Raw genomic sequence first — 17,316 nt, forward strand, 5'->3', positions numbered from 1 at the left:
CACCGAGGAGCGGTTGCGATAAATTTACAGGCAGTTTGCGTGTGATCGAAAACGCTGAGGGATATTGAACTTGGGCGGATATTTTAACAAGTCACATTAGGAATATATACGAGCATGGCCAACAAACCGACACATGGACGAAAGTGGTAGTGCGACACCAGTTACACCAGTGTCCGATCACAAGGCCTGGTAGCACAACAAAGCCATAATTTTATGCTGCAATCAGAAAATATCACCAAACCCAGAAAATGGGAGAACATGGAATGGAAACCCAGCCTGCGATAGGACACATCTGATATGCTGTGGAATGGTCCGTACCTTTATCCGTTGCCTCGCGACCCGTTCGCAACGCAGCATTTACGTTCAACGACATTTCAGAGTAAAACACTTTACAATGCCGCCTGTTTTAGTATTGACGCTTTTGCTACTTCATAAGCGTTTATGCGCCATTCTGTCCTGGAACCTACACGGACTCATGGTCTTCAGCGCAGATCTAGAGAGCATTATCGGGAACAAACTCAGACGATGCATACCAGCAAAAGTGCTACCAGTTCACATGCCAAAAATATAACAAAGGCACTGCTATGAACATGTGCCCATGGCTGCATTACAAGCCACGAACCGAACACAATAAGGCCACACCAAAGGTCGGCTGAACCACCGCATGATCACAGACAACTGAAGTCACTTCATTACAAGGATCCCGAACTCAAGGAGAGCACGGACCGTCACGATCAATGCATGTAGGACGGACAGCTCGCGACACCATCACCAACTTCACCAGGCCCAGGTGGCCGCCGAGTATGGCAGCCAGCCTTCAAACCCCGGCACCGACTTCACCAGGCCCAGGTGGCCGCCGAGTATGGCAGCCAGCCTTCAAACCCCGGCACCGACTTCACCAGGCCCAGGTGGCCGCCGAGTATGGCAGCCAGCCTTCAAACCCCGGCACCGACTTCACCAGGCCCAGGCGGCCGCCGAGTATGCAGCCAACCTTCAAAACCCGGCACCGTCTTCACCAGCCGCGCCGCCAGCGTCGCCGGCGCCGCCTCAGTCCCGTCATCACAGCTCCGGGTGAACGAAGTCGAACTGCTGCGAAGGCGCGCCCGAGCAGGGGACCACCGCCAGCAGGTGCATCGCCTCTATGCCGTCCCCGTCCAGACAGAGGTTGGACGAGAGGTGTTGCAGCTGGCCGCTCTGTCGACAGACGGCGGGTTGGACGGGGTTAGCGAACGCCGCGGTGTTTGGCCGCTCTGTCCACAGAGGGAGAGCCGGGCGGGGTTAGCGAAGACCGTGGCGTCTGGCCGCTCTGTGGACCGAAGGAGGGCCGGCGGGGTTAACGAAGACCGTAGTGCCTGGCCGCTCTGTGGACCGAGAGAGGGCCGGGCAGGGTTAGCGAAGACCGTAGTGCCTGGCCGCTCTGTGGACCGAGAGAGGGCCGGCGGGGTTAACGAAGACCGTGGTGCCTGGCCGCTCTGTGGACCGAGAGAGGGCCGGGCAGGGTTAGCGAAGACCGTGGTGCCTGGCCGCTCTGTGGACCGGAGGAGGGCCGGCGGGGTTAGCGAAGACCGTGGTGCCTGGCCGCTCTGTGGACCGAGAGGGCCGGGCAGGGTTAGCGAAGACCGTGGTGCCTGGCCGCTCTGTGGACCGAAGGAGGGCCGGGTAGGGTTAACGAAGACCGTGGCGTCTGGCCGCTCTGTGGACCGAAGGAGGGCCGGGCGGGGTTAACGAAGACCATGGTGCCTGGCCGCGCTGTGGACCGAGGGAGGGCCGGGCGAGGTCAGGAAAAGCCGCGGTGTCCGGCAACTTTGTGGGCAGACCGGCGACTGTGGCATCTCGTTCAAAACTTCAGTGTCATTGGAATACACAGCAAAGCTACACTTTGGTGAAGGACTCCAAACGAAAACGTGCCAATTCAGTGTCAAACAAATATGCCGAAATGGCGATAGTGGTTAAGGGTAATGTTTCACATCTGAATGTATTGGAGCAAGCATCAGACATGGGGAAATAAGATTATAAGAACTATCGGTGTGCTCTCAAGTGTCAGAGACCGTTCAAGACAATATAATTGTCCTATTTAGTTCATGCAACACTCGATGCATCAACGTTTCATCACGTAGTGGAACATCCTTATGACGTCCTGTCGCCGCCAGACTGACCGTGTCAGAATTGCCACTGTAACAGACGGGCCGACTCACATGTAGCACTTCAATCTCCAGGAAGGTGATCTCTAGCACGTGGCGATGCTGAAGGCGTTACTGGACCAAATATCGCCGTGTGGTCCTATTCTGTCCCTTTCTCGTGATGTTCTCACATATTTGCCCGTGATTTTACACTGTTAACTTATATTCACATCATCGATTAAGGTGCTATTCTTTGGTCGTTCGATTCCCTATCAAATTTCTGTAAAAGTTCGTACCAATATTTCACTTCCTGTATCATTCGATACAAAGTGTGAGCCGTGTTCGAATCATCCGCCCCTCTCATCCTTCCTCTCGCCTCAACCCTTATCCTCGCGACCCCCGTTTGTCCGGGACAGGTTGCATGCGCCCGGAACGAGTAAGCCAAGAGGCTTCCTAATGGGGACCTCGTACGTACGCCAGGCACGTGCCGCACAGAGGAGTCTCTGTGCGGGCTTTGGCCTTGAGTACCACATGGCCAATGGGGCGGAAGCATTCGCGTGACATTCCTATGGGATAATGCATGCCTGGGTGGCATTGAAACAGTCCGCACAGGTTTAAGAGCGTCTAGCTCAGAAACCAGATGCTTTCAAATCTTAAAAAGGCCAGGGCTTTGAAGTGCGTTGAGTGATCTTTAAAACAGCCATTCCCGTTGAAAACTCCACACAAATTTGGAACAATCTCTGTCATCCAACCGTCAGTCGTTATGAATATGATATATAACAATCATTTATCGTGGTAAGGCTGATCGAGACGTTCAAAATAATAAGCATCAACTTCAAGAGTGTGCCAACTTGTTTGTACTTTTCACTTATTGTACGATCAAACGCACACGCTTTAATAAAATAACCGGTTTTGTCGAAATCCTCTAGAACATTTCGAACCTGCATTTTAAAGTAGCCGCTCCTGCGGGGAAAATATAATTGCACTTCGTGCCCACCACTATGAAAGTAATGCATTTCATTTGCCATGCTTTTTCCACGTGAGTGTTCTGTAATGTTTGCAACACGCTAATTCGTCAAAATATTGGTGTGACAAATGCTACGAAAGCTTAAAACATTCTGTTTACATAAAGGTATGCGAACATGAAGCTTTTTTCTCGCGAATGCAACAAAACGTTTCACTACGTCTTTGGTTTCTCCCTGTGGCGTTTACCACCGCGACTCTCTTCGAGGCCCACTTTGCCTTTGGGAATGGGGGCATCACATGGTCCACAGTACTCCATTGGTTCAAATTTCAACCAATGCATTTCTTGTTCTCCCATTTTCAACCAATGCCGCTTCTGCGAGAGAAAATGTATATATGCGACAATAAAATAAGCAAGATTGATATCCTTGTTATGTGTAGACGGCGCTGTAGTCGCGCTACCCAGTGCCACGTTAGACGTAACTGGTCACGACGTTTCACCAGATTTTGTTCTTGAAATATGCGCCAACTGTGGGGCATTCCCTTCAGGCTTGGAAAGCTCCGCTTTGTTGACGCTCCAGCGGGGGTTGAAATGAGGACTAGATAATCCAAGCGTATTTAAGTATGGTGGGGGAACGATGAGGGCAGACGAAAGTCAAAGATCGAGAGCAGGAAAGGTGATGTTGGCGTGCGTGTGTTAGTGTTTGATCACTGAGAAAGACAAGACCGTGTGCAGTTAAAAGCCAGCCGATGAGGTGTTCTCGGGGACTCGTGCTAGTGCATCTCCAGGCTTGGTGATGAGCGTTTAAGTCACCTAGGATCATACAGGGAGCTTATTTCTTGTTGAAAAGAGTTGGAAGTGTGGCCCTCGTTTGAGTTAAAGAGACGTTCACCAGAACCAAGAGCCAAGGGAATTGCATCTGTTGGTTGTTCAGCAGCCTCTTCAAAATGGGTCATAGTCCCAGATCTTGAAATGAATAAAATTCAACAGTTTCACTTAAGGTTAGTTTATAAAAACACGTGCAGAAATAACTGTTTGCAGACTTGGAGATTATTGTGGTAACCCTCATATTATGAGGCTTAGTGTGAGCACCTTGGAACCGATGCAATGCCTTTTTATGTTAGTTATGACCAAACATAATACAGAAGGGATGGATGTGATATCAGGTTTCTTACACCTTGTTCTTTTGGCACTAACCAAATTTCAGGGTTGGGTATGAGTACCTAGAATGAAAGATAAAGTTGGCGGGCCCATGCGGACTTTCGGGCGGGGGGGGACACTTATCTTGCGGGGCGGGTGGGGGCTTTTAAATTTGGGTGCGGGGCGGATGCAGGCATTCCAAATCAAAATAATTGGCAGCTTTAACGGGTAGGCACCGCATCAGGGCCCGTTCGATCTGCCGTCTGCACCACTGTTAGCTGGAACGCGCCACGTAATGCATGCTGACGGAGTGCCCGGTATGAGGGCTGACGGAAGTTTTTTTTTAACTTAACCTTCCCTTTTTCTTTAACCTTTAATTACTCCAAACCTCACACTTACTCTGGCTTGTCGCCAACCACGCCACACTGCCTTTAAAATGGCGTATCGAGATGTGGCTTACGCTCCAGTATCACTCCCATCTATCCCATGCGTGAGCTGAGTGTTTCTTCCCAGTCCCGTCTCATTCAAATTTCTTCCCTTCCCATTTGACACGTTCGCGATTTTTTGTAGGAAAGGACTAACGATCCTTCACTGCTAATTGTTCTGACATGGAGCCAATTCTCTAATTGAACTTGTATTGACTTGACACTTGTAATAGGAAAGCCCATGTTCGAGACACGGGGCGCTTCGTTCCTGTTCTCTTTTTCGTCCTATTTTTCGAACGATCTTTTACGGTTACTGTCATTGTCATTGTCATTGGGGCTTTACGACACACTCAGCTGCTGAGGCTATATATGGCGTCGCCTGCCTCTCACCCTGGCGGGAAGGGCGGGCAACGCAGGGAATCGAACCCCGCACCTCTGGTTTCCCAGACGCGCAGTGGTTAACGCAGACGCGTTACTTTTACGGTTACTCTAACGCTGTTCATTTTCTGGGGAACACAGTTACACACCAAACAAATCACCGTCAATCACTTTGTCATGGCTGGTCTTGAGAGCCCAGTTTCCTTTTTTATCTATCTTAAGTCGCATCCCCCAAATAGAGACAAGTGCCCTGACCCCACCTAACGAACTCGCAAACGCATGACCTACCAGAAAAACTCGCGCTTTCTTGTAAGAGCGCTTTATCTAATCTGGTAGCGCTATGTAATTCTACACCCAATCTCCATGCTGACGGACTGACAAAAAATCCTGGTAGCGGCGCCAGCAGGAGCGTGACCTGACAGGCCACGTGACTGTGTTCACATGACGTGACGTAGGGAGGATACTGCGTCATGACTGGTGCTGACAAAGGTGCTGACGACAGATCAAATGCGGCCCAAAGGACGTCCATGCCCCAGCAGGACCCGAGGTTACGTAACCGTCCCACATTCTCGTTTTCAAGCAAGACTCCATACGTCGACTTTGCAAAAGCCCACCATCGCAGAGCAAACCGCAGGGGCAGAAGTCTCAGCAGCAGCCGCTGCAGCCATGTTTTATCTAGGCATCACTGCAGGATAGCTCTGCACTACTTGGAGTCAGCGCGGTCATGCAAACACTCTCAGTGAGTGACGAAATTCTCAAGCCCGTGTAGCGAAGCGCAGTGGGCAGCACAGCCGCGCGCTCCCTCCCACCAGTTCCCTCTGAGCTCCAGCCCGGCAGCCGGCTTTTTATCGCTCCAAAGCCCAAGGTCGTTGGCCGAGGTTCACCCGATACTCAGACACGCCCAGAGGCGGTGTCGGCGTGCACCGGCTCTGGGGCGAGCGCGGCAGTGCAGAGCGCTACTGACGCGATCTCGTCAATGTCCAAAACTAGCCTGCAGCCACCTGTCTGCCACCCAGCATCCGACTCCGAGCGCACTGCCAGGCTGGTTCGCGGCGCCGCGCATTGCCTCCGGACACGGCCACCTCCGGCCTCCCCCGTCCGGTCCCTGAGCGCGCCTCTGCTCTCGCCCGACCGTCCGGACGGCGAAGGGGCCGCCCGCGACGACGGCCGCAGTTGCACACGGCACGTCTGCTCGTCTCGGTGCGCACGGTACAGCAACCGCCAGCGATCGCGGAGTCCGGAGAACGCGCACGCGCGCCGCCCCCGCCCCGCCCCGCTCCGGTGTCGACCGCCGTGCGTGTCGACTGGGGCTGTGACCTGCACCGGCCGGCCGCGGGGCCTGCAAGCGGCGCCTAGGCGGCGCAGTGACCGCGCTTGACTGCGAACCGGTGCGCGGCAAACACTACCGTCATGAGCGTGGTCGGCGCCAAGCTGGGCGGCTTCGCCGTGCTGCTGCTGACCTCGTTGGTGCTGGGCCTGCTGCCGTTCAAGCTGACCCCGCTGCTGCTGCGGCGCGCCGGCACGCAGCACGGCCGTGTCAATATGGCGCTCTCCTGTCTACAGTGCTTCGGTGGCGGCATCCTGCTGGCCACTGTGTTCGCACACATGCTGCCCGAGTTCCGCCAGAGTCTGTCAGAAGTGGGGCCCGGCGCCGACTTCCCGCTGGCCGAGGTGCTGCTCTGCGTCGGTATGTTCACCATCTACGCTATCGAGGAACTAGTGACGATCGGCGTCCGCCGCAGCAGCGGCGGCGGCGGCGGCGGAGGCGGCAGCAGCAACGCGGAGGCGCCCATTCTGAAGACGGCGTCTGGCGGCGGCGATGGCGGCGCCGGGCCACCGGCTGCTGCGTCGCGGCCCGACTACGGCGCCGTGGTCGACTCGGCCGGCGGCGGCAGCAGCGGACACGGCCACTCGCACTCACACATGGCACCGCCGGCCAACCTCGGCAGCTTCCGCGTGCTGATCGTGGCCGTGGCGCTGTCGGTGCACTCCGTGTTCGAAGGTATGGCGATCGGGCTCGAGGCCACGGAGACCAGCGCCTGGCTGCTCACCGCCGCCATCGCCACCCACAAGTCCATCATCGCCTTCTGCCTGGGCGAGCAGCTGGCCACATCGCCGCAGCCACTGCGCACGGCCATCATCACCCTGCTGGTGTTCGTGCTCGCCTCGCCGGCTGGCATCCTGATCGGTATGCTAGCCTCGTCCTCCGACGGCGATGTCGCCTCGCAGACGCTCATGACGGACGTGCTGCAGGCGCTGGCCGCCGGCACCATTCTGTACGTCGTCCTCTTCGAGATCATCAGCGGCGAGCGCGCCAAGCCCGGCAACGGACTCGTGAAGCTGTCGGCCATCCTAGTCGGCTTCGGCTTCATGCTGCTGGTGACGAACCTGGTCAAGGAGCCGGAGCCAGAGTCGGACGGCACGGCCGTCACGTCGGCTTCTCCTCGGACCGCGGTCTAGCGCCGCAAGGCCGCAAATGGTGCCGTGTAGGGCATGCCGTCGATGGTTGCGCCGTGCGCACGGATTACTAGTGAGCCTTCACACCCTCTAAGTTTTGCTCGCTTTGACAGAGTTCGAGGAGGATGACCACTTCCAGTCACTCTACCACCCCATCTTGTTACGTAAGACTTCATCACAGAACAGTCGCCTTGCGCGTTTGACTGCCATCATTCCAGACAGCCTTCTCAGACAAGTTCTGTGAACCAATTCCGGCCGTACAGCTAAGGTCCTCTTGCCCGCCGAGTCTAGTCTATGAAGCTGACTCCTAATCCGAATAGCATTCACGCATACGGGAGTGAAGCCTCGATTGTACGATTTCCTACCCCAAAGTTGACAATGATGCTAGAGGCAGCACGTCGCAAACGATGTCGCCACTATATTTTTTCAGCGAACGGCGTCTATTTTGAGCCATGTACACAACTGCTGGCTCAAGTGTGCTCTGTTTGAACGGATAACATCGCGATGCACGATGGAAGGTGGTTTGATGTAGAGTTAAGCGACTACTCTTGACTAACGCTGATCTGATGCCACTGTAGAATGAAGCCAGTGCATTTGACTAACGTTGATTTGATGAAAATGAAGCGACTGCATTAGACTAACGTTGATCTGATGTCATTGCAGAATGAAGCGACTATATTTTACTACGACTGTTAAGAATGAAGGTTAGGTTGCTTTGATTTTACACCGCCGTTTTACTCCGGCTGCAGTGCGCGCTCCGGCCATTTGTTCGCATCGAAACGCTACCATTTTAGTTAGATCGACAATACGATAGCCAGCGGTCCCCAACTTAAGCGAGCTTGCGTTCAACATGTCTATGATTTGGATATCCAGACTCATGCGAACCGAAGCAATAAACCCGATGGACAGTAACAGCGCGGCGTGCGGTTGTTTTAATGGAAACCGTGACAAAACACGCAGGTAGGTATGGGCATACCATGAGGTTGCCTTGTCAGGCCGTCTCTCAACGTCAGCAATTCCGCACATTTGCCTAACACAGTAAGCTGGCGACCTTTGTTTGCAAAGTTGGAGAGACGCGTTACACGAGCGCTTGCACAGCAATACAATCTTGTACCTTTTAGATCACACCAGGTACATAACGGACACTGAACCGTAATGATGGTGGCAGCCTGGGCACTAGCCACACCGAATAAGACGATGGCTGATGGCATTAGCATTTACCCTACACTGCACCACCGCGGGTGCGTTGGCAAAACTGCAATGAGGGCCGCCATCTGGGCATTAAAGGTCAGGCAGCGTCCGTCAGAGCAGTGCCCAAGCCGGACGCCAGCAGATGTTGGGCAACACGTGCTTCGCCGAACGCAAGCTTGTTTACCATGATTCCCAGCTACACACTCACGGACCGTCTACGACAGAGTTGCCGCCGGGTACAAAGCCGACATCTGGGTCGTTATACTGGTACAGCTGGTGTGTTGGGCAGGGACACCTGGGCCGGTACGCTGGTACAGCTGGTGTGTTGGGCAGGGACACCTGGGCCGGTGCACTGGTACAGCTGGTGTGTTGGGCAGGGACACCTGGGCCGGTGCACTGGTACAGCTGGTGTGTTGGGCAGGGACACCTGGGCCGGTACGCTGGTACAGCTGGTGTGTTGGGCAGGGACACCTGGGCCGGTACGCTGGTACAGCTGGTGTGTTGGGCAGGGACACCTGGGCCGGTGCACTGGTACAGCTGGTGTGCTGGGCAAGGGCACCTGGGCCGGTGCACTGGTACAGCTGGTGTGTTGGGCAGGGACACCTGGGCCGGTACGCTGGTACAGCTGGTGTGTTGGGCAGGGACACCTGGGCCGGTGCACTGGTACAGCTGGTGTGTTGGGCAGGGACACCTGGGCCGGTGCACTGGTACAGCTGGTGTGTTGGGCAGGGACACCTGGGCCGGTGCACTAGTACAGCTGGTGTGTTGGGCAGGGACACCTGGGCCGGTGCACTGGTACAGCTGGTGTGTTGGGCAGGGACACCTGGGCCGGTGCACTGGTACAGCTGGTGTGTTGGGCAAGGGCACCTGGGCCGGTGCACTGGTACAGCTGGTGTGCTGGGCAAGGGCACCTGGGCCGGTGCACTGGTACAGCTGGTGTGTTGGGCAAGGGCACCTGGGCCGGTGCACTGGTACAGCTGGTGTGTTGGGCAAGGGCACCTGGGCCGGTGCACTGGTACAGCTGGTGTGTTGGGCAAGGGCACCTGGGCCGGTGCACTGGTACAGCTGGTGTGCTGGGCAAGGGCACCTGGGCCGGTGCACTGGTACAGCTGGTGTGTTGGGCAAGGGCACCTGGGCCGGTGCACTGGTACAGCTGGTGTGTTGGGCAGGGACACCTGGGCCGGTGCACTGGTACAGCTGGTGTGTTGGGCAAGGGCACCTGGGCCGGTGCACTGGTACAGCTGGTGTGTTGGGCAAGGACACCTGGGCCGGTGCACTGGTACAGCTGGTGTGTTGGGCAAGGGCACCTGGGCCGGTGCACTGGTACAGCTGGTGTGTTGGGCAAGGGCACCTGGGCCGGTGCACTGGTACAGCTGGTGTGTTGGGCAAGGGCACCTGGGCCGGTGCACTGGTACAGCTGGTGTGTTGGGCAAGGACACCTGGGCCGGTGCACTGGTACAGCTGGTGTGCTGGGCAAGGGCACCTGGGCCGGTGCACTGGTACAGCTGGTGTGCTGGGCAAGGGCACCTGGGCCGGTGCACTGGTACAGCTGGTGTGCTGGGCAAGGGCACCTGGGCCGGTGCACTGGTACAGCTGGTGTGTTGGGCAAGGGCACCTGGGCCGGTGCACTGGTACAGCTGGTGTTGGCAAGGACACCTGGGCCGGTGCACTGGTACAGCTGGTGTGTTGGGCAAGGACACCTGGGCCGGTGCACTGGTACAGCTGGTGTGTTGGGCAAGGGCACCTGGGCCGGTGCACTGGTACAGCTGGTGTGTTGGGCAGGGACACCTGGGCCGGTGCACTGGTACAGCTGGTGTGTTGGGCAAGGGCACCTGGGCCGGTGCACTGGTACAGCTGGTGTGTTGGGCAGGGACAACCTGGGCCGGTGCACTGGTACAGCTGGGTGTGTTGGGCAAGGGCACCTGGGCCGGTGCACTGGTACAGCTGGTGTGTTGGGCAAGGGCACCTGGGCCGGGTGCACTGGTACAGCTGGTGTGTTGGGCAAGGGCACCTGGGCCGGTGCACTGGTACAGCTGGTGTGTTGGGCAATGACACCTGGGCCGGTGCACTGGTACAGCTGGTGTGTTGGGGCAAGGACACCTGGGCCGGTGCACTGGTACAGCTGGTGTGTTGCACTGCAATTATCAATATGACGTCCACGCGGAGGCGGACACGCTAGTGCTCCGAGACATCATGGCTGCCTAACTTTATACATAATAGTCACTCGAAGGATGGAGCCCTGCGGTCCAACACAACATTCGACCTTTAAAGGAAATGTTCCACGTTATATGGGGTTTGAGCTGAATAGCCTTCTTGAAGACCTTTCGGCGCTGTCACACAATCCCAACCTTTCTCAAGACCTACGCCCTTCTAGTTTCTGAGATATACGGCCGCGAAAATATGGTCAGATTTATCGGGGAGAGTTTTTCAAAATTACCTTGGCATTCATGACGCCATAATAACGTCATTCAAATCTCCCATTCCACATGCCATGCGGCGATCAAGGCCAAGATAAATGTAATTATCGAGGCGTTCATGGGCGCAAAATGGCCCTAGAAGTCGACGCGCCCTAAAACCCCAATCATCATCATCGAGGCGTTCATATCTGGCGTTTGTGAGCGCAATTTCCATGTATGATGGCCGTCAAACTGGCTTTCGACCAATGTTGTGCAAGATACGATGATGTAATCAACCCACGACGCATTGAGAAGCGTGTTTACTAAGCAGAGAATCGTGCTGTCTAGAGCAGCCTTTTCCACCTAAAACACATACCAATAGTGATAAGTGGGCTTGTTTATCATACATGATGTTTGCTTCAATACCTTCAAATATGAAACATTTCCACAGCAAGCGCTCGGGTCGGGGTGGGGGGTGGGGGGGGGGGGGGGAATATGACCCCGTCAAGATTTACACAGAACAATTTCCGAACGGTGCGGCAAAGCCTTGCCAAACTTAATGTAACTGTAGACAATGGAAATTGCGGATATTTTAGTATACAACATTAGATATACCATGAAAGATCGTTGCCACGGCCCTATCTCCATCTGAACTCAGGCTATCAAACCTATAAATCTAGAACCCAAGCGCCCACTGATGGTTGGGCTGGCGACGACAGTAAGGATGGACAAGGACATTGGAACGTATCATACGACGCTGGCCGTTATGTAATCAATGTGACCGGACATACGGGAATTGTATTAGATACATGTATATCTACATAACACACACACACACGATATATATATATATATATATATATATATATATATATATATACTGGCAGATTCCTTCCTTTTTTGCATGTTCGATTTAAAATGACCGTTGACTCAGCATCGAGAAGCTTTTTTTACGCATCGTTCGAGTTTCAGGGTTTCTGGCTTAGCATTGAAGTTTAGATTAGAGGTGGTTCGTGCAAACCATTCAATATTCGTCCATCTTTGCATTCTTACGCTTTCGACATCTTGTATCATCGTCGGAGAAGTCTGAATGGCACAAGAGGAAGTTTGAGTTTTAAGGGACCAAAATTGTGCATTACTATTGAAAAACAACTTTTGGTACAGAGAAGACAAAGGAAATATGGCTAACTGAAGTAAGACAAAATCCTTTCATTACTTTCACACTTATAAAATACACTCATAATGGAAGCACTACAAAGACACAAACACATTATCACAATGACATCAATAACACTCACCGCTCACCACCTAATAACTCAAGTGTTGTCCAAAAATGTTTTGGTCTGTTATGGGCTGGATACAGTTTGTTAACAAGAATACTTTCCCACATTTAAAGGCGTTTCCTGTCGTTGCACGCCTGCATAATGCAAGTGTTGCCTGTCAGTTTTGCGTTAACGTCCTGTCATTTCCATCGCGTCCATGATTTCATCGCAATAGGAAAATATCTAACTTCCTTATGGGAAACAGCCCAGACGAACCCAGGAAACCAAAAATGCACCAATGTAGTGCATCGATCCCAACGCAATATCGAAGGCCGCGAACTTGGTTCCATACACTACATTGGCGTGACCACGACACTCCCGACGCCTGACAGTGCCCTTGCGCGACGGGGCACCTCTGGACCACACGCGACACGAACATGTCAGGACATTGACACAAAACTGACAGACACCAGTGACATTCTTCAGGCATGCAACGACAGAAGATGGCTTGAAATTTGGGAAACCCATCAACGAACCCTCTCCAGCCCTTAGCAGACAAACACACACTCTTGCACAAGCCTTGAGTTGATAGGTGATGGGCGGCGCGTTCTACTGATGCTTTACTTCCATTGGCCATGCTTTTCAGTTGGCCAACTTTCATTCTTTGAAACTAAAAACTTATTTTGTGTACCATTCAGCCTTCTCCGACGATGAGACAAAATCTCGAAACGTAAAAATACAAAGATTGGCGAATATAATGAATATGAATGATTTCGCACGAACCATCTCAAATATAATCGATAATGCTAAGGCAAACGACCGGAAACTTGAGTGATGTTTAAAAAGCTCGTCAACGCTGAGTCGGGGTTCATTTTTTATCGAACACACACGGACCACGGACCACGGACACGGACACGGACACGGACACGGACACGGACACGGACACGGACACGGACACGGACACACACACACACACACACACACACACACACACACACACACATATATATATATAATATATATATATATATATAATATTATATTATATATACATATATATATATATACCCATATACCTTCATATATTATATATTATTTTCGCTTTCCTTTGCATTATTTTCGCTTTTTCTTTCCTTTCGCTTCCTTTCAACACCTTTGGCTTCTTATGTGACATGTCACTGGCCTGGGGCAAAGGACAGTCAAGCGAGCTGCTACACTCATACGTCGGAGGGTGACCACTTCTGACCCCTCTAGAGCGTCGAGCACCGCCAAAGAACGTAACCTACCTCCGGAAATGGTGCCGTGGTGAACTATCGTGTGATCCTTACAGCATCTGATTTCACTATGCTCGAAACGTAAACCCAATTGTGTTGAAAAAATTGATGTACGATATGAGCAAATAAGTACAGCAAGCTTGCACAGGCGATGTAAAATCCGGCTTGTGGTCGGATTCGAGGACCCACTTGACATCGATACTTAACCGGCCGGTGGCAATACAACTGCATCGCATTATTCAAACCGCTTAGAAGGCTGTGCGGATCCAATGGCGATGTTAGCATCGTTTTTCAACAACGTTTCAATCGCTAACGCCCATTCATTACCAACATGACCAGCTCAGCCACTTGCGCTTCGCAGGTGTTTCAACTTTCGAATACAGGCCATCAAAAGTCTTATAATAGTTTAGCGTATTGGAAACCACCGTCGCTCACACGTTTTTCAACGGAGTGATTTTTTAGCTGTTCCGGTGTAATGGACAATATGTGATGTGACCACCACAGATGCCAACGATCTCTTAGCAGGCTGTGAACCGACGCACATCGAGCAGCCTTGAAAACGGCCATCAACGAGCCCAAGTGCGCCTTATTAACGCATCACTTCAGCACAAGTGTGAACATCATGCCATTTAAGTTTCCGCAGCAAATTAGGACCATTAATGTTACCAAAGCCCACATGTAATAGGCCAAACGCAGTTCTCGTCATGTTCAGGCACGATAAAGTTGGTCTGATGATAACGTGCCCCGAGCAGCTATATGGTCACGAGGGCACCCCGTGAACTGCGGAGAAGTCCGAGGTCCGAGGTCAATACCCACCGACGCGCTCACAGAAACACCTGAACCTACCAAGAGCCGGAAAGTGTAACATCCAAATACGGGATAAGAAACTTACAGAAGTAGATCTCAAGCGTCGGCTTTGACCGGACAGCAGCGAACCTGTCGTCAGAGTGAGAGCACCGTCTTACTTCAGCAGTGCAGCGCCGCCGCCACGCCGCGCTCGGCGGCGGCGCAGCTGCACGGTCGCCCGCTCCAGGCGCTCACCTGCGCCGTGTAGCTCCAGCGGTGTTCGTCGAGCCCGTGGACCTTGCAGGGTGCCATGGGCGCGTGGCGCGGCTGGTCGGGTGCCGGCTCGGAGACGGTGGCGCACAGGTCCTCGCGGCGGACCTCGTCTCGCCGGCTGTGCGCCAGGTACTGTGGCACGACACAGCCGAGGCCCGGTGAGGGCGGCGCACAGGTCCTCGCGGCGAACCTCGCCCCCCCCCCTCCCCAGCTGTGCGCCAGGTACTGCAGCAGCACGGCCGAGGCCCGATGAGGCGGCGCACAGGTCCTCGCGGCGAACCTCGCCCCCCCCCCCCCAGCTGTGCGCCAGGTACTGCAGCAGGGCACGGCCGAGGCCGATGAGGGCGGCGCACAGGTCCTCGCGGCGAACCTCGCCCCCCCCCCCCCTCCCCAGCTGTGCGCCAGGTACTGCAGCAGGGCACGGCCGAGGCCCGGTGAGGGCGGCGCACAGGTCCTCGCGGCGAACCTCGCCCCCCCCCCCCTCCCCAGCTGTGCGCCAGGTACTGCAGCAGGGCACGGCCGAGGCCCGGTGAGGGCGGCGCACAGGTCCTCGCGGCGAACCTCGCCCCCCCCCCCCCCCAGCTGTGCGCCAGGTACTGCAGCACGGCACGGCCGAGGCCCGGTGAGGGCGGCGCACAGGTCCTCGCGGCGAACCTCGCCCCCCCCCTCCCCAGCTGTGCGCCAGGTACTGCAGCACGGCACGGCCGAGGCCCGGTGAGGGCGGCGCACAGGTCCTCGCGGCGAACCTCGCCCCCCCCCTCCCAGCTGTGCGCCAGGTACTGCAGCACGGCACGGCCGAGGCCCGGTGAGGGCGGCGCACAGGTCCTCGCGGCGAACCTCGCCCCCCCCCCCTCCCCAGCTGTGCGCCAGGTACTGCAGCACGGCACGGCCGAGGCCCGGTGAGGGCGGCGCACAGGTCCTCGCGGCGAACCTCGCCCCCCCCCCCTCCCCAGCTGTGCGCCAGGTACTGCAGCACGGCACGGCCGAGGCCCGTGAGGGCGGCGCACAGGTCCTCGCGGCGAACCTCGCCCCCCCCCCCCCTCCCCAGCTGTGCGCCAGGTACTGCAGCACGGCACGGCCGAGGCCCGATGAGGGCGGCGCACAGGTCCTCGCGGCGAACCTCGCCCCCCCCCCCTCCCCAGCTGTGCGCCAGGTACTGCGGCGCGGCACCGCCGAGGCCCGATGAGGGCGGCGCAATGGCGCACGGGTCTAACTTTCTCACGACATGACATCAAACCGAAAAACATGGACAGCAGAGACAGATAACAATGGCTAGTACGGAACATTTTCATAGCTGCCCCCAGGCGCCGGAGCCGCACCTGGCCGGAGACTGGCGGCTCGGTGCAGGTGTTGAGCCCCAGGTACACCAGGTCCTCAATGACCAGGGTGTCGACGCAGAGCTCAGCACGGTCGCGCGAGCGTAGCTGGCCGCTGGCGAGCACGTCCTCGTCCAGGCGCATCTTGTTGGGGTAGACGGTGTCCAGGTACCAACGGAACGAGCGGCAGCCGAGCCGACGCGCCGCAGCTCGAGACGTGACGTGACGTCACCGGCCTCCGGGGGCTGCCAAAAATCAACAGAGGTCACGGCAGGTCAGCAAACCGCGGCGCGGGGAGAACACGGCCTCCGGAGGCTACCACCGGTCAACAGAGGTCACGGCAGGTCAGCGAGCCGCGGCGCAGGGAGAACACGGCCTCCAGAGGCTGCCACCAGTCAACAGAGGTCACGGCAGGTCAGCGAACCGCGGCGCAAAGAGAACACGGCCTCCAGGGGCTGCAACCGGTCAACAGAGGTCACGGCAGGTCAGCGAGCCGCGGCGCAGGGAGAACACGGTTTCCGGGGGCTGTCACCGGTCAACAGAGCTCACGGCAGGTCAGCGAACCGCGGCGCAGGGAGAACACGGCCTCCGGAGTGTCACCGGTCAAGAGGTCACGGCAGGTCAGCGAACCACGGCGCAGGAAAACGGCCCGCGGCGAACATGTCAGCGCGGAGCAATGCCAGCGCACACAACGAAGACTTCAACATTACAGGCATGCCAAGCCAAATCATCGTGCGTCAAAACCCATACAGGTCGACGCAGACCAGCACTTTCGGGCAGGCACAGTTTTCCACCGCATGCAGTCTCACTGGGTCACCGAGCCAATCACCCTCACATCATTACCGCAGCCGCAAACCATCCCACTGGCAACGAGCCCGGTGCCTCACGTGCGTGTGCCGGTAGTGGAGGTGGAAGTAGCGGCTGTACTCGTCCATCCAAACGGCGGCGATCCGCGCCATGTTGGCCGCCAGCGGGTTGGCGCTCCAGGGGAACGTGTACGGATGGAAGTCACGGAAGATGTGGCCGACGCGCGAGCACGGCAGCGTCTCCACCACACCGCCGCACTGCCACGTCTGTCGGCGACCAGCGGAGCGCGGACTGTCAAACACACATTCCGCCCTACGCCAGTCCGCACATGTTCGCCGCGTCCAATCGGTGGGCACAGCACAGGTGCCAACATGGCGTCGTACAATACTACTCCCACCCTGGCATACCCACGAGGGGGTGGGGGACATATCGGCACAATTTCCCAAAATTATTTTTGTTCCCTCCAACTCCCCATAGACTGCACGTTGTTACATTCCAAACGTCACTTACAGGTAAGGCTGTTTCAC

The 17,316-nt window shown here is 55.8% G+C and overlaps 1 pseudogene; it reads right to left on the reverse strand.

Moving 5' to 3' along the window:
- Positions 1 to 916: 916 nt before the first annotated feature.
- Positions 917 to 17,055, reverse strand: LOC119097892 (polypeptide N-acetylgalactosaminyltransferase 1-like; annotated as a pseudogene).
- Positions 17,056 to 17,316: the final 261 nt, after the last annotated feature.

The sequence above is a fragment of the Pollicipes pollicipes genome, unplaced genomic scaffold (assembly GCF_011947565.3).
Source record: "Pollicipes pollicipes isolate AB1234 unplaced genomic scaffold, Ppol_2.1 Scaffold_4672;HRSCAF=5504_pilon_pilon_pilon, whole genome shotgun sequence".
NCBI classification, from domain to species: domain Eukaryota; kingdom Metazoa; phylum Arthropoda; class Thecostraca; order Pollicipedomorpha; family Pollicipedidae; genus Pollicipes; species Pollicipes pollicipes.